The sequence below is a fragment of the Sceloporus undulatus genome, chromosome 1, assembly GCF_019175285.1.
Source record: "Sceloporus undulatus isolate JIND9_A2432 ecotype Alabama chromosome 1, SceUnd_v1.1, whole genome shotgun sequence".
In the NCBI taxonomy this organism is placed as follows: Eukaryota; Metazoa; Chordata; class Lepidosauria; order Squamata; family Phrynosomatidae; genus Sceloporus; species Sceloporus undulatus.
In genome coordinates this window covers 19,549,605-19,567,569 of record NC_056522.1, presented here as the reverse complement: position 1 = coordinate 19,567,569, position 17,965 = coordinate 19,549,605, and the positions used below count along the sequence as shown (strand labels likewise).

The following is a 17,965-nucleotide window of genomic DNA, read 5'->3' as shown; positions in this document are numbered from 1 at the left end:
GGCAGTTAAGTGTTAAATCCTGCAGTATAGATGCAACCTCATTCAAGGAGATACAGGAATATCTAAGGTTCAAATTATGTGATAAGGGGAAAGGATATTTCCTATGGCCCACCTATTTTCCCTCCCACTAATGGATTTCCTTCAAAATATGTGCCTTAATTTGTAAATTAAGCTCATATTTACTTTCCATGATTAATCTCAGAATAAAGCCTGGTAAATGCAAGATGTATAGGTGTGGAAAATCAGGTGGCATGAGAAACAGATGTCTTTGACCATCTGAAGCAGCACTCTACCAAAAACATGTTACACATGTTTTCTAGTTTGATACTAAAAAAACCACATGGGTAGGACCAGTTTAGGAATGAAGGAAGAAACTAGCTACAGGTTGAGTCGGCCATATCCAAAATGCTTGGGACCAGAGGTTTTTTTTATTTTGATTTTTGAATGTTTGCACACACATAAGACGATATCTTGGAGATAGGACCCAAGTGTAAACATGAAATTCATTTAGGTTTTGTATACATCTTAAATTATATATACACCTTATTAAATAAATAAATAAATAAATAAAATATTATAGACAATATTTTAATAATTTTGTGCATGAAACAAAGTTTTTGTGGATTGAACCATCAGATAGCAAAGTGTCACTATTTCAACCATCCATGCACATAATTTTGAATTTTGGAGTATATGGGATTTTGGAATTCCAGATAAGGGCGACTCAACCTGTATTGCACTTATTTTGACTTTTAAACTGGTTTAATAATGACTGTGTGTATGTACATGTGTCTGTGCATGCATGTGTCCTTTACAAAAAATAAAATAAAAACCAGAGCTTGGACAATAACTCCAAGACCCAAACTTCCCAGTTAGCATGAACTATGGCCAATAGTCCTTTTTTAATTTTTGAAAGAACAGAAAGAAAAGAAGTAATAAAAAATGAGGAAAAAAAATGTAATTTTGCCTTTACACACACAGAAGAATGACACTTGTCTCAAATGATCTGACTAAGTTACCTATGGGTCATTTTGTGCCAATAAATGCCACCTGTCCATTTCTCCAGGAGTCCTCATTACTAATCCTATTCACTTTATTGCCTTTTACTTCTAATGGGATTCTTGGTACTGGTCAGCCAAACAGGGGTCAGCTATAGCAGAGGTATGGCAAAACAAGCAACATGTTCACAGCTGTACTAGGGATGTACAGTGGTACCCCGGGATACGAATGCGCCGCCTTACGAAATTTCCGGGTTACGAAAAAAATCCATTTAAAAAAACTGTTCCGGGTTACGAAGGTTTTTTCGGGTTACGAAAAATTTTTTGGTGCTTTTCGGCGCTATTTCACACGAAATCGCGGCTTTTCCCCATTAGCGCCTATGGGTTTTTCGGCTTGCGAAGTATTTCGGGTTACGAAAGCGGCGGCGGAACGAATTAATTTCGTAACCCGGGGTACCACTGTAATTCCAAAGGGACATGGCAGTTATTCATGTATAGATTATTAGCATCAAAGTAATCCATCAGCGATTCACGTGGGCATTGTAACTGACACCAGCATGAATAGAACAGCCATTTCAATTCCAAACTGAGCCCTCAAATAAAGCAGCTAAAATACAAGTATCAAAATGTTCTGCGCAGTTTCAGTTTAGCTGTTCACATTCTAATAAGGGTTCATTATCTGTCTCATTTTGTAGCCTCTGAACATTTGCTTTACAGCAAAAGACTTTGCGAAGGAGGGTTTTAAAATTGTCCTGGCAGTGAGATATGAAAGTTGATGAGTTTCCGCAATTATTATGTCTCCAAAGAAGAAATGACAAAACTCCCATCTCATTTGGGATCTGGCTTGGCGTACAGATTGAGGGAGTAACAGAATGTAACAGAATGCAATGCCAGCCTCAGGTGGCAAAGCTTCTGTAAAGTTCAAATCAAGACCAAAACTACCCCACTGAGCCACCAATTGCCACCAGTACTTTCTAAACAAACAACAGGGACGTAGCCAAGGGGGGGGGGATCTTGGGGTCCAGACCCCCCCTTCCATTAGAAAAATGAATGGTGTGTGCTGCTGCGCCGCCGTACCCAAGCCCCATTATAATGGTGGTACTTAGTCTGGACCCCCCTTCCTAAAATCCTGGCTACGTCCCTGCAAACAAACAAACATTTTGTTAGCATATGATCACATGTTAGTGATACTTGCAATGTCAAAGATTTGGGAAGTTGTGGACGATATTGATTATTTTTATTTATATCTCACCTTTCTCTCAAATATTTATATCCTGTTTCCCTCCAATTTTTACCAAAATGGCTCACAGTTTAAAAGAACAATCAACAGAAAAAAAATTGCCCAGACCACAGGAAGTAATTGTATCACTCTTTTCTGCTTTAGTCAGAACTTTCTTGGAATACTGTATACAGTTCTAGACACCACATTTCAAGACAATCTGGAATGTGTTTAGAGGAGGGTGACCAAGACTGTAAAATGTCTGGAAACCAATCCCTATGGGAAATGGTTAACAGATTTGGGTATGTTTAGTTTGGAGAAGAAAATACTGAGAGGAAATATGAAGGAGTGACATGTAGACAATGGACTGAGCTTGCTTTCTGCTGCTCCAGAGATTAGAATATAAACCAATTGATTCAAACTATAAGAAAAGATTCCACCTAGACATTGGGAACAAACGCTTGACTGTAAGAGCCATTTGAAAGTAGAATAGATCATAGAATCATAGAATCACAGAGTCATAGAATCATAGAGTTGGAAGAGACCGCAAGGGCGATCCAGTCCAACCCCATTCTGTCATGCAGGAACTCTAAATCAAAGCATCCCCGACAGATGGCCATCCAGCCTCTGTTTAAAAATCTCTTAGGAAGGAGACTCCACTACACTCTGAGGGAGTTTGTTCCATTGTTGAACAGCCCTTACTGTCAGGAAGTTCCTCCTAATGTTGACGTGGAATCTCTTTTCCTGCAGCTTGTATCCATTGCTCCAGGTCCTAGTCTCTGGAGCAGCAGAAAACAAGCTAACTCAATATGACATCCCTTCAAATATTTAAACAGGGCTATCATATCACTTCTTAACCTTCTTGTCTCCACGCTAAACATCCCCAGCTCGCTAAGTCATTCCTCATAGGGAATGGTTTCCAGACCCTTCACCATTTTAGTCGTCCTCCTTTGGACAGACTCCTTTTTGAATTGTGGTGCCCAGAACTGGACACAGGATACCAGGTGGGGCCTGACCAAAGCAGAATACTTCCCTTGATCTAGACACTATAGCACGTTATAGACGGGCCTTTAATATGCCCCCGTCACATGCTAGGGGTTGGCCGAGGACTCATACCGGCCTCACCCCTAGCACGTGACGGGGGCGTAAAGATGGCGGCGCCCTATACACATCGGCGCCACCATCTTTACGTGCTGGACACATTGCGTCCGCACGTGTCGCCCCAGAAATGATGCCGCAAATGCGCCCCTTGCGCTTTGCGCGCCTCTTCCAGAGCCTGAGAAGGAGCGAGATTTCCGTGCTCGTTCTCGACAGCGTCTGGGAGCCACGCCGTTTAAAGGCTGTGGCTCCCGGATGGTGTAAGCGGCGGCGGCGGCAGCAGACCACCGCAATCTGGCGGTCTGTAACTCGCCTATATTTCTATTGATGCAGCCTAAAATCACATTGGCCTTGTTAGCTGCCACATCGCACTGTTGGCTCATGTTCAATTTGTGGTCTACTTGGACTTCCAGATCCCTTTCACACGTAGTCTTGTTCAGCCAGGTGTCACCCATCCTATATCTGTGCATTTCATTTTTCTGCCCTAAGTGCAGTACCTTACATTTCTCCGTGTTGAGTGGTGCTCTCTGTTCTTTGCAAGTCTTCAAATAGGAGTTGAATGGCCATCTTTCATGTGTGCTTTAGTTGTGTATTCTTGCAGGGCAGAGTGCTACCCAAAATGCTAGGGTCCTGGGAGGGTACCCACAATTGCATTTATTGAGGGAATTGATTTAGCTCAACAGGAAGCAACAAGAGGGCAACTCTAAAGCTGGGACACAAGCCTATTTATAACATTTCCAAAGGCAAGAAGTCCAGAGCCAGGTTCCAAATTAGTGTAGTTTATTGATTAAAAGGGGAATCAAAATGCACAGAAAACACACACACACACACACACACTCTCTCTCTCTCACAAGACAGCAGATAGCAAATTGGAGTGGATGATGATACTTTACTGGTTCCAGAAACGGGGCTCCCAACTGGGGAAGGCTGTGCGTTGGGCTCAGTACTCTGCTTTGTGGCACAGCCAGTAGTACTGAGGGGTCAAACTTGAATCTTACAGTTTCTACCTGGTTACAACAGACCAAATTGTAACTGCCCAAGTAGGCATATTTATGGCATGAAATGTGAACTGAGGCAGTTTCTCAGGAGTGAGTGGATTTTCCAGGAGAAGAAATGGCCAGAGATGTGTGGCAATGACAGGGCAATCAATGCAAATGTTTTATACAAAAAGGTGTCATCTCCAAATGGAAGTACCCTTTGATTCACAGCTTTCTGGCAAACATTTGGTCTGTTACCTACCATCACACTCCTATGTGAAGAGATTATGCATATTCTGATCTTAATTGATCTATCCTGGTTAACTGCCCCAGATTCTCCCATACTGAGCCAGCAGGATCTCCAAATATGGTCCTTATAAGACAAGGCTAGTTTTCCTGCACTGCAGGTTTCTTCTAGACTACTGGCCTAAAACATTCCTTTTTCATATTAAACTGATATCAAACGTCAATTAGGGGTGAAGAAAGACTAGACCAGGGAGTAACAAGAGGACTGGACAAGATGGTCCTTGCAGTTCCTTCCAACTCTTTGATTCTATAATTCTGTTATTCTAGGGGGCATAGAAGATAGTTGACACTATACAAGTCACCATTTTGTGTCTGACTTGGAATAACAATCCTCAGAATTCAAATAAAATAAGACAAAGTGGATCCCACACAATGTAAGGGCCAGCACAGATGGCTCTAAATGGGTGGCCAGAGGCTGCCCCTTTGAGCGCTGGATTGGGGCAGCAGCAATTTCATGCTGTGGCCACAATCTGGCATTTATCTGCCCCCCAAAGAAATGGCAAAATGCCACTCCTTTTTGGGGCAGGAAAAAAAACCTGCCATTTTTGCCAAGGCCTTGGCTTTCCTGCACTCCTGCAGTGTGTGGCATCTAAATGCCATCCCACCGGAGTGCCGCAATGCTGCCTGCCATCTGGTTGGGTGGGCAGTGTGACAACATCTTGGGGCAGGATCAGGGTGTGCGCCATCTAAACACTACGTCCTAGCTGTCCCCAAGCTGGTGCTTACTGCCGGTCTGTTTTGGTCCTAAATTAGCATTATCTTCCTGTAACACTTAATACTAGGATGGAAAGGTATTTTTAGATGTCTTCCCTGCTGCAGCCCTCTGTGGTCTCTGGATTATGTCTGTGCACTTCAGAAGGGCTGTGATTACATGTACACTAGAATTCCAGAGCAGAACTTGGAAAAGTTACTTTTTGGAACTAAAAGTCTTTGAAGTCCTCAGCCAAAAAGATTCCCTTGGTATGCTCTGAAAAAAAGCAAAAGATGTATATTCAAGCAGACAATGCTGCTGTTTACTTTTTCTCACTAATGAGACTTGTATCTGCTGAAAAGGGCAACAAATTACCAGATTGTCCATTTGGAATGCATTCAAAAGTTGCAATTAGCAATTTGTCCTGGTTTGAAATTTTTTTGGAAGTAAGTCAAGGGCATTCTTTCATTTTATTTTTTTAAAGCCCTAACAAACTTAATCAGACTCTAATCATGTTTATTTTTATAACTCAGCAAAGGATGTAGAATGTGGTTACTGGCCAGCTTTTCAGTCTGAATTCTTAATTAATCAGCACAGAAGCTATATTAATTAAAGTTAAGTATAAGGTTTGAAAATTAACATGTGTAGCTGTTCCTCCTTTGCTCCCCAGTTTAAACAGATGTTAACAGAAGAATAACCAGGCACAAAGCCTGATCCTGTATGTATTTTCTCAGAGATAATTCTATGAGATTTGTTTCCTATGTAATGTTTACAGTGGGAATAAATCCCACTGAATTTTATGGACTTACTTGTGAATCTGTATGTAACATCTACAGTGAGGCCTAAATATCCTAAAGGCACCAGATCACATCTGATCTTGGATGCTAAGCAGGATAAGCCTTGATTAGTACCTGGATGGGTGACTGGCAATGAATACCAGATGGTGCAGACTATATTTATGAGGAAAGAAGTGGCAAACCCACCTCTGATTAGTCTTTGCTTAAGAAAATCCTATTAAATTTATGGGGTCACCATTAGTCAACCAGTGACTTGAAGGCGCACACACATACACTATCTACAATGAGAAAGGCCCAAGCTATTAGAAGACTGCTAGTTATACCATCCAGCAAGGAACCTTAATTTCATTCTAATTGCTACTTTTGTAAAAATTTGTAAATTTGTAAATTTTTAATTGCACTGGGTTTAAAAATTTTAAGCCGCTTTGAGTCTCAATTTTGGGCGAAAAGTGTGTACAAATAAATATAACAACAACAACCTACATTGGCCCAATTGTGTGTATATATATTTGGCAGCTGATTGGAATGAATAAAAAAATGAAATACAGGCCCTCTGCACAAGTTCAGAGGCACTGTGTTCTAATGTTATATTCTGGCACCTAGCTGGCATTCAAATCATGCTCCAGAGTTAGCAATGATAAGCTTGGCTTCAATTAAACCAACAATAGTGCTGCAGTAGATTGGTGCCATTGTAATGGTAATTGTTCTCCCTGAATCTTCAGACTGATACATGATATGCAGTCATCACATAATACTGTAATGGCAGTATTGATTGTAGTCTATACTTGTGCTGATTAAGCATCATGGACAGAATTTTCATTTTACTCCATGCTAAACTTGGAAATATATATATTTTTTGGACTACAGCTCCCAGAAACCACAAGCCGGCATGATAGTCCAAATGAGCGGTTTGACCACGTGAACTCCTTCCATCGTCTCTGTCTGCAACTATTTCATCCATTTGACTAGGACTGTCAGTTCAGGATCATCTCAGCCCCTGAGATTTCCAGGCTAAAACATGAGACCTAGGAATGGTCCCTGCTGATGTAATTAAGTGTTATGCATTAATAACCACCCACCGATGCTCACAGCTTGTCATTGAAACAGATCAAGAGAGAAATTAAGACAGAAATCTTAACTAAAGATACTGTTGCCAGATCATAGTGAAAGCTGAGGATTACTCCTTTTCACTTAGTTTAGGAGATGGGGTGGTGGACATTTAATCTAGCCTACTTGTTTCCAGGAGGTGGATGTAGAACAGAGCAGAGGATGAGTCAGGGAGGCTGCCTTCCAAATCCAGCAAGGGCTTGGAAGGTTTGGGGGAGCTGCTAAGTGTGCCCCCTCCAGTTGAACAACAGTGCCTGGGTAGGAAGGAAGAGGCTAACCAAATAAATAGATAGACCTCCTGGAGAGTCTTTCAAGTTGCAGCAACAAATTGATGAAGCCTTGCAAATTGTAGCAAGCCGCTCCTTTACTAGGTGAACTGGAGACTGGCAGACACTCCTTCTCTCTTGCCTGAAGTTGCATCCATCAAAACTGGAAAATCTGCAGCCTTGTCTTGGGCCTGGAGACAGTGGTGTCCCTGCCCAAGGGGGGTTGTGCCAGTGTGTGTGTGTTGGGGGGGGGGGCAAGGCTTCTGCAGGTCTGGTTTTCTGGGACAGTGGTCAACACCTTGCTGTCACCATGCCATTCTACTTGTGAGTAGAACAGAGTAGAACAGAGCAGCACAACTGGAGGGGCCACCCCCAAACCTTCCAGGTCCTTGCTTGACTTGGAAGGCAGCCTCCCTGACTGTACCACCAAACTAGATGACAACCCCTGTGGGGTGTCACCCGGTGCAGTCTGCACCCTCCCCCAGTGATATTGCCTGGAGATGAACCATGAAAACTAGAGAGTCAGGGCCAGACCCTCAGATGTGATAACCCTATATTCGAAACACACATATCCTGCACATGAAGGCCTCATTGATCAGTAAAGACAGTTTACCATGAATGACTTGCATTACCTGCAAAGACTACATAGGGTAGGAAACAAATGCTTCAGGGTTGGTCTATACTTGTATAGGTCTCTCCCAGAGTATTCTGACTCCAATCCCCCCCCATTCCCCCCTTACCTGCTCTCTTTTTCTGCAGGTTTTCAGATTTCACAGTGAATGATATGGCTGCCATTTGTCACCCTCCACCAATGTTGAGGTCAGAGCAAGGTGACCAGCCACACTATTGATGCTGGGTGCCTTGTTGTGACCTTAGAGGGGCTTGTGCCCACAGCTGCAGCACCAGGCAGCTCACAGGGGGCTTGAATTAAAAAGCAGCCACCTCTGTCATTGTGAAGACAGCCAAAAACCCAGAGCAAAAAGTGAGTTGTTTAAATGTGGGTTAGCCCCAAATTGGATATGGGTGTCATGAAGATAGTCTGAACCAAATCAGGATTTTGGCCTTGCATCATATAAACAGGACACAGTGAGACCGGGGGTGGGAGGATTCAAATTAAATCACCCAAGTATACAAGGTCTTAGTCACCTTCTGCAAAGAATGGCAATTTATTCGCATCATGTGGTTGTTAGAATTAAAGGACTTTTCAACGCTAAACCACACAATGCTTGAGGTCAGAAAACCTGAAGGATCTTCTCCTACACTCTGAACTCTAAGATGCAGATGCCGCTGATAAATGAGGTGGCCTAGATGGTTATTTATCAGCCATGACACCCACTGGGTGACCTTGGGCAAGTCACATGCTCTCAGCCTCAGGGAAAGGCAATGGCATATCTCCCCTGAACAAATTGTTCCAAGAAAACCTCATGATTGGTTCACCCTAGGGTTGCCATAAGTGGAAAATGACTTCAAGGCACACAATAACAGCAGCAATAACAACAAGATGGTTATCAGAGAGTCTTTTCAGTGGTGGCACCAGAGTTGTGGAATGTTCTCCCCACAGAGAGTCATAGAATCATAAAACAATAGAGCTAGAAGGGACTTGAGTAGAATCCCCTGCTCAGTGGAAGAGTTCCAGCTAGAGCATCCACAGCAGGTGTCTTTTGAAGGCTTTCCTGATGCTTACATTGTGGTCTTCTTGCCTCCAGATGAAGGATCTTTTCATTCCCTTGGATTTCTGTCTTATTGCTTTTTAAGTCCTTTGCATTATTGCAGTGATTTCTTCTGGTTTTACAATGATGATGTTTAACTGTACAAATGAAGCCAAGAGAAAATGAAGTGTCTGTATTTATTAAAAATAAAGTGTGACTTCTCTGTTGTCTCCAGGGTGCACAAACTTTTTATCAGTCTACCTCTGCCAAAAGAGCTTTCTGAAATGCATTAGGCATTTGAATAAACACAGACACTTTGAGATTGTGGCTTTTTTATTCCATTCCTAGTATCTTCCTCCTTTTCCCTCTGATGATTTAACTGTTTACATTTTTGTGCGTATATTTTATTTTTATTCTTCAGCGTTTTGATTTTTTTTTAACTAGCCAGAGAACCTTATACTGATAAATGGCATAGAAAACCTATAAAGAAAATAGAATAAACCATGGGAGGGGGGGAGGGCCCTGAGCTGGGTTTTTGGGGGGAGGGGTGCTTGGAACCTCCTGTAGCCTTTACCACGCCCTTCCCAATAAAATGGATAAACTATTTTAGTTTTGTGAAACATTTCACAATCCCATCCTGAGGTCCTGGGAAATAGGGTTGGATAAGAAAATATTTTAATTAAAACAAATTAATGAAAAAGGGGTACAAATATGCAGTTGATTGTGTACCTTGTTTTAAATGTAATTGCTGCCACAGATCATGCAATTTTCATTTCTGGCCATTAAAAAATATTGCACAGCCCAGAGGGTCACATGTTTCAAATAACATTATTATAGTCTTATCATGTAGCCCCAAAAATCCCAACAAATTAAATCAAGGATATGCTCAAAATATGGAAGAGAAGCAATACTCCAGGAGTGGATGGCCTGACTTGTATATGCTACAAGAATTTCTGGAAGAAAGTGAGGCAGGTATTAGGTACAGATGTTAGAGGTACAGGCCCAAGACTTTCAAAAACAGAGGCTGGATGGCCATCTGTCAGGGATGCTTTGATTTGGATTTCCTGCATGGCAGGGGGTTGGACTGGATGGCCCTAGTGGTCTCTTCCAACTCTACGATTCTATGATTCTATGATTCTATGATTCTAAGTCCCTTGAAATTGCTATAGATTAGGAAAGTCATGCAGAATGACCAACTTTAGCTGAACAGAAGGTAAAAGCTGAAAAAATATTTGGAATATTGCAACTGGTAGGAGGAGGGAATTGCTATAAGTAATGGAAAAGAGCTGCTGCAGGTATGGTTTACAGAAGAAATAGGAAAAATCCACCTGCTTAAAATTACTGGAAACTCATCTAAAGGGGAAGGTGCCACAGCAGACTCTTACTGAAAAATATGGTAGTTATTTTCTCCCTGTACCTGTACCAACAGTTGGAGAAGTCATAAATGAGAGAAAAGTGCATAGCAGCAATGTGGGAGTCTGGGGAAAAATCAGATTGTCAAATTTACACTTGTTTCTGCAAGCTTAAGTGCCTTGTCCTTATTCATGAATTTTAAAAAGCCACTCAAGTTTTCTCAGTGGAGTGTGCAACTCTGTGATGAAATGCACACGTTTCAATTCTATCCCATCAACCGATCAGCGTGAAATAAAACTGGGCCCAGAGCTGGCCTGGCTCAACATTTGTAAATACATTACCACACTGAAATGAAAAATAATATAAAGTCACACAGCAGAGCTGGCACAAGTGTAGACTTCAGCATAGGGGAGTTTAAATGATGAATGGTTGCTTGGCCTTTGGATATGACATAGCTCCCAAAAACTCAAACTGAGCGTCCAAGGCTATTCCACTGCTTGTGTCTGCACAAGAAATTACAACACAAGTGGTGGAAGCTCCTTCACAGGGTTTGGAAAAGTTCCTATGTTGGACTGCATCTCCCCAAATCCTCTAGTCAGCATGGCTGACCATGTGAATCAGGGGTAGGCAACCTTTTTGAGTTGGGGGCCAGGTTGCTGTCCCTCAGACAACTGGGGGGCCGAAGCTGGGGGTGGAGCTTCCACCCTCCAGGGGTGGAGCCATATGCCAGGGGTGGAGCTTCCACCTTCTGGGGGTGGAGCCACATGCCAGGGTGGAGCTTCCACCCTCCAGGGGCGGAGCCACACACTGGGGGTGGAGCTTCCACCGAAGCATCATCATCATCATCACCACCACCACTATCATTGTTACAGCAGACCTTTGTTACAGCACTTTGGAAAGTCATACTGTCTCACCTTCATAAATAATAAAAATACAGTGGTACCCCGGGATACGAATGCGCCGCCTTACGAAATTTCCGGGTTATGAAAAAAATCCATAGAAAAAAACTGTTCCGGGTTACGAAGGTTATTTCGGGTTACGAAAAATTTTTTGGTGCTTTTCGGCGCTTTTTCGCACGAAATCGCGGCTTTCGCTATTAGCGCCTATGGCTTTTTCGGCTTACGAAGGATTTCGGGTTACGAACGCGGCGGCGGAACGAATTAAATTCGTAACCCGGGGTACCACTGTAATGAAATACAATAAAAAGCAATAATAAAAATAATGAAATAAAAAAACAAAAATAAGTGTTATATATTTTTAAAAAATAATGGAAAAAACCCAAGGCAGACCTGAAATGACTCACATTTCCACCTTCTCCCCCTCTTTCTCATTGAGAGGGGATTTTGCAGAAAGAAGACCCAGGGCAAGTAGTAATAGTAATAATAATAACACTAATAAAGGTGCAAGCAAGGAAATTACTAAAATGCAACTGAAAATAAACTACAGCAAGCATGCACACAGTTTCAACCCAGAAAAGCCACAAGGTGCTCAGAGGGGATTTTGCAGAAAGAAGACCCAGCTAACCCCCTCCCCCAATGAACCAACCTCTGGCTTTGCTGTGGCTGCAGCTGCTGCTCTGGCTCCCTGGCTCCCTCGCTCTGTACTCCTTCCTTCTTCCTCCTCCTCCTCTCCCTGCTCTTAGGGAGGAGGAGGAGGAGGAGGGCGGAGGGCGAGGTGGAGCCTGCTGCAGGCCTGCTGCAGCCCCTGGAACCCTGTTGGAGTGCTACAGGGGCTGCACCAGGCCTCCTACATGGGCGCCGCCATTTTGTTTTTCAAAATGGCGGCCGAAATCTCGCGTGACCTTTGCCATCCTGAGGTCACACGAGACTTCGGCGCCATTTTGAAAAACAAAATGGCGGCCGGAGCGGCGAGAAATCGGCGAAAATCGGTGGCAATCGGCGGCAGGACTGCGCAGGGGCCGGTAAGAAGGCCTTGGCGGGCTGCATCCGGCCCGCGGGCCGCAGGTTGCCGACCCCTGATGTGAATGATGCAAAAGACTTAGAAGAGCCTTCTTTGATTTCATATCTGCTGAAAAAACTACTAGGGAAATTGGACATTGGGGATATTATTCATTAACTGATTTATTATTAAACTTCTGGATTATTTGTTTATTGATTTGATTTATATTGGGCCCTAAGCTGCAACCCGTGAAGGTCCACAGCAAGAGAAACTCATACTACTAAAAATGTGAATTTTTTTATCGGATCTCATCCAGACTAGCCAAAGATATTGTGAGATTATGGTTAGTACTCCTGTAATTACCATTTTGTTTCCAAGATCCAGACAACATGTTAGGAATTTCAGGAGGACATTTCAGGCTTTCCTCCCATCCTTCCCCAAGTCTTTTTGTTCCTACAAGCAAGTCAGAAATGTCTTCAAGGCACATCACACACACACACACACTTTCAAGACTTATGGTAACCTCATTAATTTGATAGGGTTTACTTAAGCAAGGAATACGCAGAGGTTTTGCTAGGTTATTCTTCTCAAATAGAACCTACATCATCTTGTACTTGTTTGCAGTCTCCATCCAACTACTAAGGAGGGCTGACCATGATGAGCTTCCAAGATCATTTAGCATCTGCTGTCTTTAGGATTTTTAGGCCCTGAATTAAGTATATATGCACTTAAATCTAACATAAAGCTTCTACCCATAATTAGGATAGATTATATATTTTTCATGGAATTGCCAAAAGTTTCTTTCTTTGGGAACTGGTTGGCTCAGTCTTCCCAATACAGAGGCTTTTAGGTTTTTTTTTAAAATGGGCTTGTTAAAAAAGTTTTAATTTTGTGGATAACAGTACAATTTTAAGAAGAAAATTTCCAGTATATTTTAACATCATGCTGGGGTGGTATTTAACATGCTGAGGTTCTTACTTAACATCATGCTAGTGTGGTAAAGAGAAGTAAGGTGCAAACTAAACCCTTCTTTCCAATTTTCCATTCCTGTTTCTCTTCTCCTGCCCCAATATAGCCCTGTGTGTGTGTGTGGCCTGTCAACTTATAGCAACCACATGAATTATGTGGGTTTTTCTCAGGCAAGGAATATTCAAAGGTGGTTTTGCCAGTTCCTTTCTCTGAAATATAACCTGCAGCACCTGGTATTCATTGGTGGTCTCCCATGCAGGTATTTGCCAGGTGTTGCAGGTTATATTTGCCAGGGCTGACTCTGCTTAGCTTCCAAGATCAGATGGGATTTAGTGCTTTTAAGGTATTTAGGCCTCAGATTTATTTATTAGCAGACACTAATAAACCTGTAACAGAACATTTTGCAAAGCTTATTTTCTCTGCTGCTAAGATTCATAAAATATTATTCAGAAACATGAGTTTCAGTCCTCCATATCCACAGATTCAACCATTAATGGCTTGAAAATATGAATGAAACTACGGGTGAAAGGGATCTAGGAGTCCAAGTAGACCACAAGTTGAACATGAGTCAACAGTGTGATGCGGCAGCTAAAAAGGCCAATGCAATTTTAAGCTGCATCAATAAAAGTATAGTGTCTAGAGCAAGAGAAGTAATAGTGCTACTGTACTCTGCTTTGGTCAGGCCCCTCCTGGAATATTGTGTCCAGTTCTAGGCACCACAATTCAAAAAGGACATTGAGAAACTGGAGCGAATCCAAAGGAGAGCAACTAAAATGGTGAAGGGTCTGGAAACCATGTCCTATGAGAAACGCCTTAGGGAGCTGAGGATGTTTAGCCTGGAGAAAAGAAGGTTAAGAGGTGACATGATAGTCCTGTTTAAATATTTGAAGGGATGTCCTATTGAGGAGGGAGCAAGCTTGTTTTCTGCTGCTCCAGAGACTAGGACCCGGAGCAATGGATGCAAGCTACATGAAAAGAGATTCCGCCTCAACATTAGGAGGAACTTCCTGACAGTAAGAGCTGTTCGACAGTGGAACACACTCCCTTGGAGTGTAGTGGAGTCTCCTTCTTTGGTGGTCTTTAAACAGAGGTTGGATGGCCATCTGTCGGGGATGCATTGATTGAGATTTCCTGCATGGCAGTGGGTTGGACTGGATGGCCCTTGTGGTCTCTTCCAACTCTACGATTCTGTGATCCTAAAAAGCAAACCTTGATTTTGCCATTTTATTTCAGGGACACCATTTTACTTTGTAAATATAATGCGACTTGAGCATCCATGGATTTTACTATCTATGAGGAGTCCTGGAACCAAAGCCCAGCAGATACCAAGGGCCCACTGTACTTGGTTGGTCTTTCCCCCCCCCTCTTTTTAATTGTAACTTCTTTATTATGCTTTAAGATTTTAAATAACTGTTGAACTTCTACTCATTCTGTCTGTCTTAGACAGTTTACTTTTTGTATTGTGTTTTGCGTAATGGATGTCTTATTTTTTGATGGTTCGTGACTATGTAATAAATGGAGTTAAACAAAATGGAATATCAAGGTACTTAAAAGTAATTTTAAAGTCATTCTGTCTGTCCTAGACAGTTTATTTTTTGTATTGTGTTTTGTGTAATGGATGTCTTATTTTTTGATGGATTGTGACTATGTAATAAATGGAGTTAAACAAAATGGAATATCAAGGTACTTAAAAGTAATTTTAAAGTGCATCAGTTAAGAAAGCACATGTGTGTATGTGTGTTTTAAAATCCTTTATCAGCAGCCATGTGGCTGCCAAAAAGTTTGCCTGAAAGAAAAGATATTTGCCTGTGGGGGGAAGGAGAGCAGAGTGTAGTCTAGTCTCTCTTGGTAGGGAGTTCCTTGGAACCAGCCACCAAAAAAGCCTTCTCCTTTGTCTCCACTACACATGCTTCTCAAAGTGGTGGGACCAAGGGCTCTTTCACATTACCTAATTGTAGTGTTGTGTTATGATTTCTCTGTAACTGTGATATCTGCATCCTACAGAACACTGGGAGTTTGGAGGTCGTAAGAGTAAATATGAAACAGGGATCTTTTTGACACATGGTATTCTGTTAATTCAAGGTTTGGGTGCACTATCTGACAGTGAATGAAGAAATAGATTTGAGAATGGTTGGTCTTTCATTTTGTGTGTTTTCATTTTTTTCTTTAAAAATATGGATTAAATATACAGTGCTCCCGTGTCATACGCGGGAGCCTTTTTTGCGACTTTCAGCTTACACTGAAAGCTGCACAATGAGGGGGAAATGGTGTGTGCACCTTGTGCCATGCATGAGCCCCATTATTTTCAACGGGGCTTGAGCATACATGAGATTTGCCTTATGTGGAGGGTCCTCATGTAAGGCAAGGGTGCACTGTACAGTCGTGCCTACGTTTGTGCAGACTTTGAATTCGCATCCTTTGCTTTACTTGCAAGGGGCAAATGGAGGGGTTTAAAATGGGGTGTGCCACAATTCAAGCCAATAAGACTTGAATATCATCAGATTTCCATTTTTGCGGGGGGCTCTGGAACGGATCGTCTATAAAGCTTCATAGTGAATTCAGCACTCTCTAAGTGATTTACAGTCTGTAAGCCAACAGCCCCCAACAAGCTGGGTACTTGTTTTACTGACCTATGAAAGGATGGAAAGCTGAGTTAATCTTGGAGCCCTTTGATTGAATTCACAATGTTGTGGCTGCATGACCAGCATTTAACCATTGTGCCACCAGGGCTCCATTTATAGTGCTGCCTTCTTCAAGCTGACGTCCTTCAGATGTTTTGCAGTGCATCGGAGTTGAAGGCCCAAACAATGGAATGGTACCAGATTCAGGTGCTCTTTAAGCATAATATTCTGCCTCACTCCCTTCATTATTGCTTTGCATAAAAGTGATGTGACCGAAGAGAAGAGCTGGTTCTATGTGTGAAAGTTCTCCATAACAGCAAGAAACATGAGGATTTGGAGGATCTTGCTCATCGGGCCAGCCTCCACATATCAACAAAATAGCAATAGAAGGGGTGGATGTAGCACTTTGCTCTCTGTACACATTTAAACAACAGGCTCCAGGAACACCTTTTTTTAGAAGAAACCAAAGACCATACTACTTTAACTGAATCAGGGATAGTGCTAACATATGACTAGAAGAATTGCTAGAAATCTCTGCTCATGAAATGAGAATTTCCCTTCCCTGGCTCCCACCTTCAGCCTACTACAACTCATGACTCCAAATCTGCTCCAGAAGCTCCCTGAACTCTCTGGAGCAGATCTGGTGTGTATGCATAGGAGGAGGAATTCAGTCTGCCAGTAGTGTTCTTCCATCAGACAATATTGGATTCAACCCATACAGTTCAGAAAGCAGAGGTGGTAGTCTCTCTCTCTCTCTCTCTCTCTCTCTGTGTGTGTGTGGTGTCTAGTGAAAAAATTGGAAATACTAGTTACAAATAAACCTGTACATGTAATTAATTAATTTTTCCAGTGATTAAGGTATAACTATATTAAATTACAATTGTAGGTTTGCAAGGAATAGCTTCACTTTTTTGAAGTGCAATTTTGTTTCAAATTGCAGGGGTAAAGCCTCACTAAATGATGCCATGGTTAGATATCAAACATGGTTAGATCATGCTCTGGTTTTGGTGATGACAATATGGATGAGACGAAAGTGTGTTTTGCACTACAGGCCAGTGGAATGATACATTCAGATGCTTTCTTCTTAAAGTAATTAGAAGTTACAATGGCTGTTGTGGTGTTGTTATTTGCCATGAGTTTGACCTATGGCAACCCTAGGAATAAGAGACCTCTGAAAGCTCTCATCAACAGGTCTGTACTCAGGTATTGCAAAACTGAGACCTGTGGCTTTCTTGATTGAATCAGTCCATCTGTTGTATGGTCTTTCTCTTTTCCTACTGTTGTTACTGTGTGCCTTCAAGTCATTTCTGATTTATGGCAACCCTAAGGCAACTCTATCTTGGCAAGATTTGTTCAGAGGGGATTGTCATTGTCTTCCCCATGATCTCAGGATCATGTGAATTGCCCAGTGGGTTTCATGGCAGAGTAGGAAATTGAACCCTGGCCTCCAGATTCACTGTCCAACTCTCAAACCACAAGCCACACTGGCTGCCTTCCACTTTTGCCAGCATGGGTATTTTTCAATTGAGTCATGTCATATCATAATATATCCAACTGCAGTTGCTTGTTTGAAATGAGTAAGTAAAGTTATTTTTAAAGTTATAACGATAATGACTAAATACTTCGGTTCTCTCCCCTTGGAATTATGAGTGCAACTAACTATGTTTTAAAAGTAACATTCCCAAGTTCTGGAAAGGCTTTAAATGACTCCACTTCTCATTTAAAAGAATCTGCTGGGTTTTATTAATTTTTCTTTCTTATTAATCACAACTGAACTGATATTATCAGTCAGATTTAGGTCAGATGCTAACAGCAGCTTGACTATTTTTGGATGCTTTATTCAAAGGATGGATTTAAATATCTATGAATTATGAGGGAAACCCGCATGGGAGTAGATGTGGCAAGCATGTCATGAGACCTACAGCCTTTGTAAAGAATGCTTTTTAAATGGATGTAGAATTAAGCTTGATGATTACATGCATTCTTATGAAAAGGCATCTCATCACCCAATGCTG

The 17,965-nt window shown here is 42.0% G+C and overlaps 1 protein-coding gene across 1 annotated transcript in view; it reads right to left on the bottom strand.

Annotated features, from left to right (window-relative positions):
- FSHR (follicle stimulating hormone receptor) overlaps positions 1-17,965 on the bottom strand; it is a 165,268-nt gene that overhangs the window by 41,893 nt on the left and 105,410 nt on the right. The window lies entirely within an intron of this gene.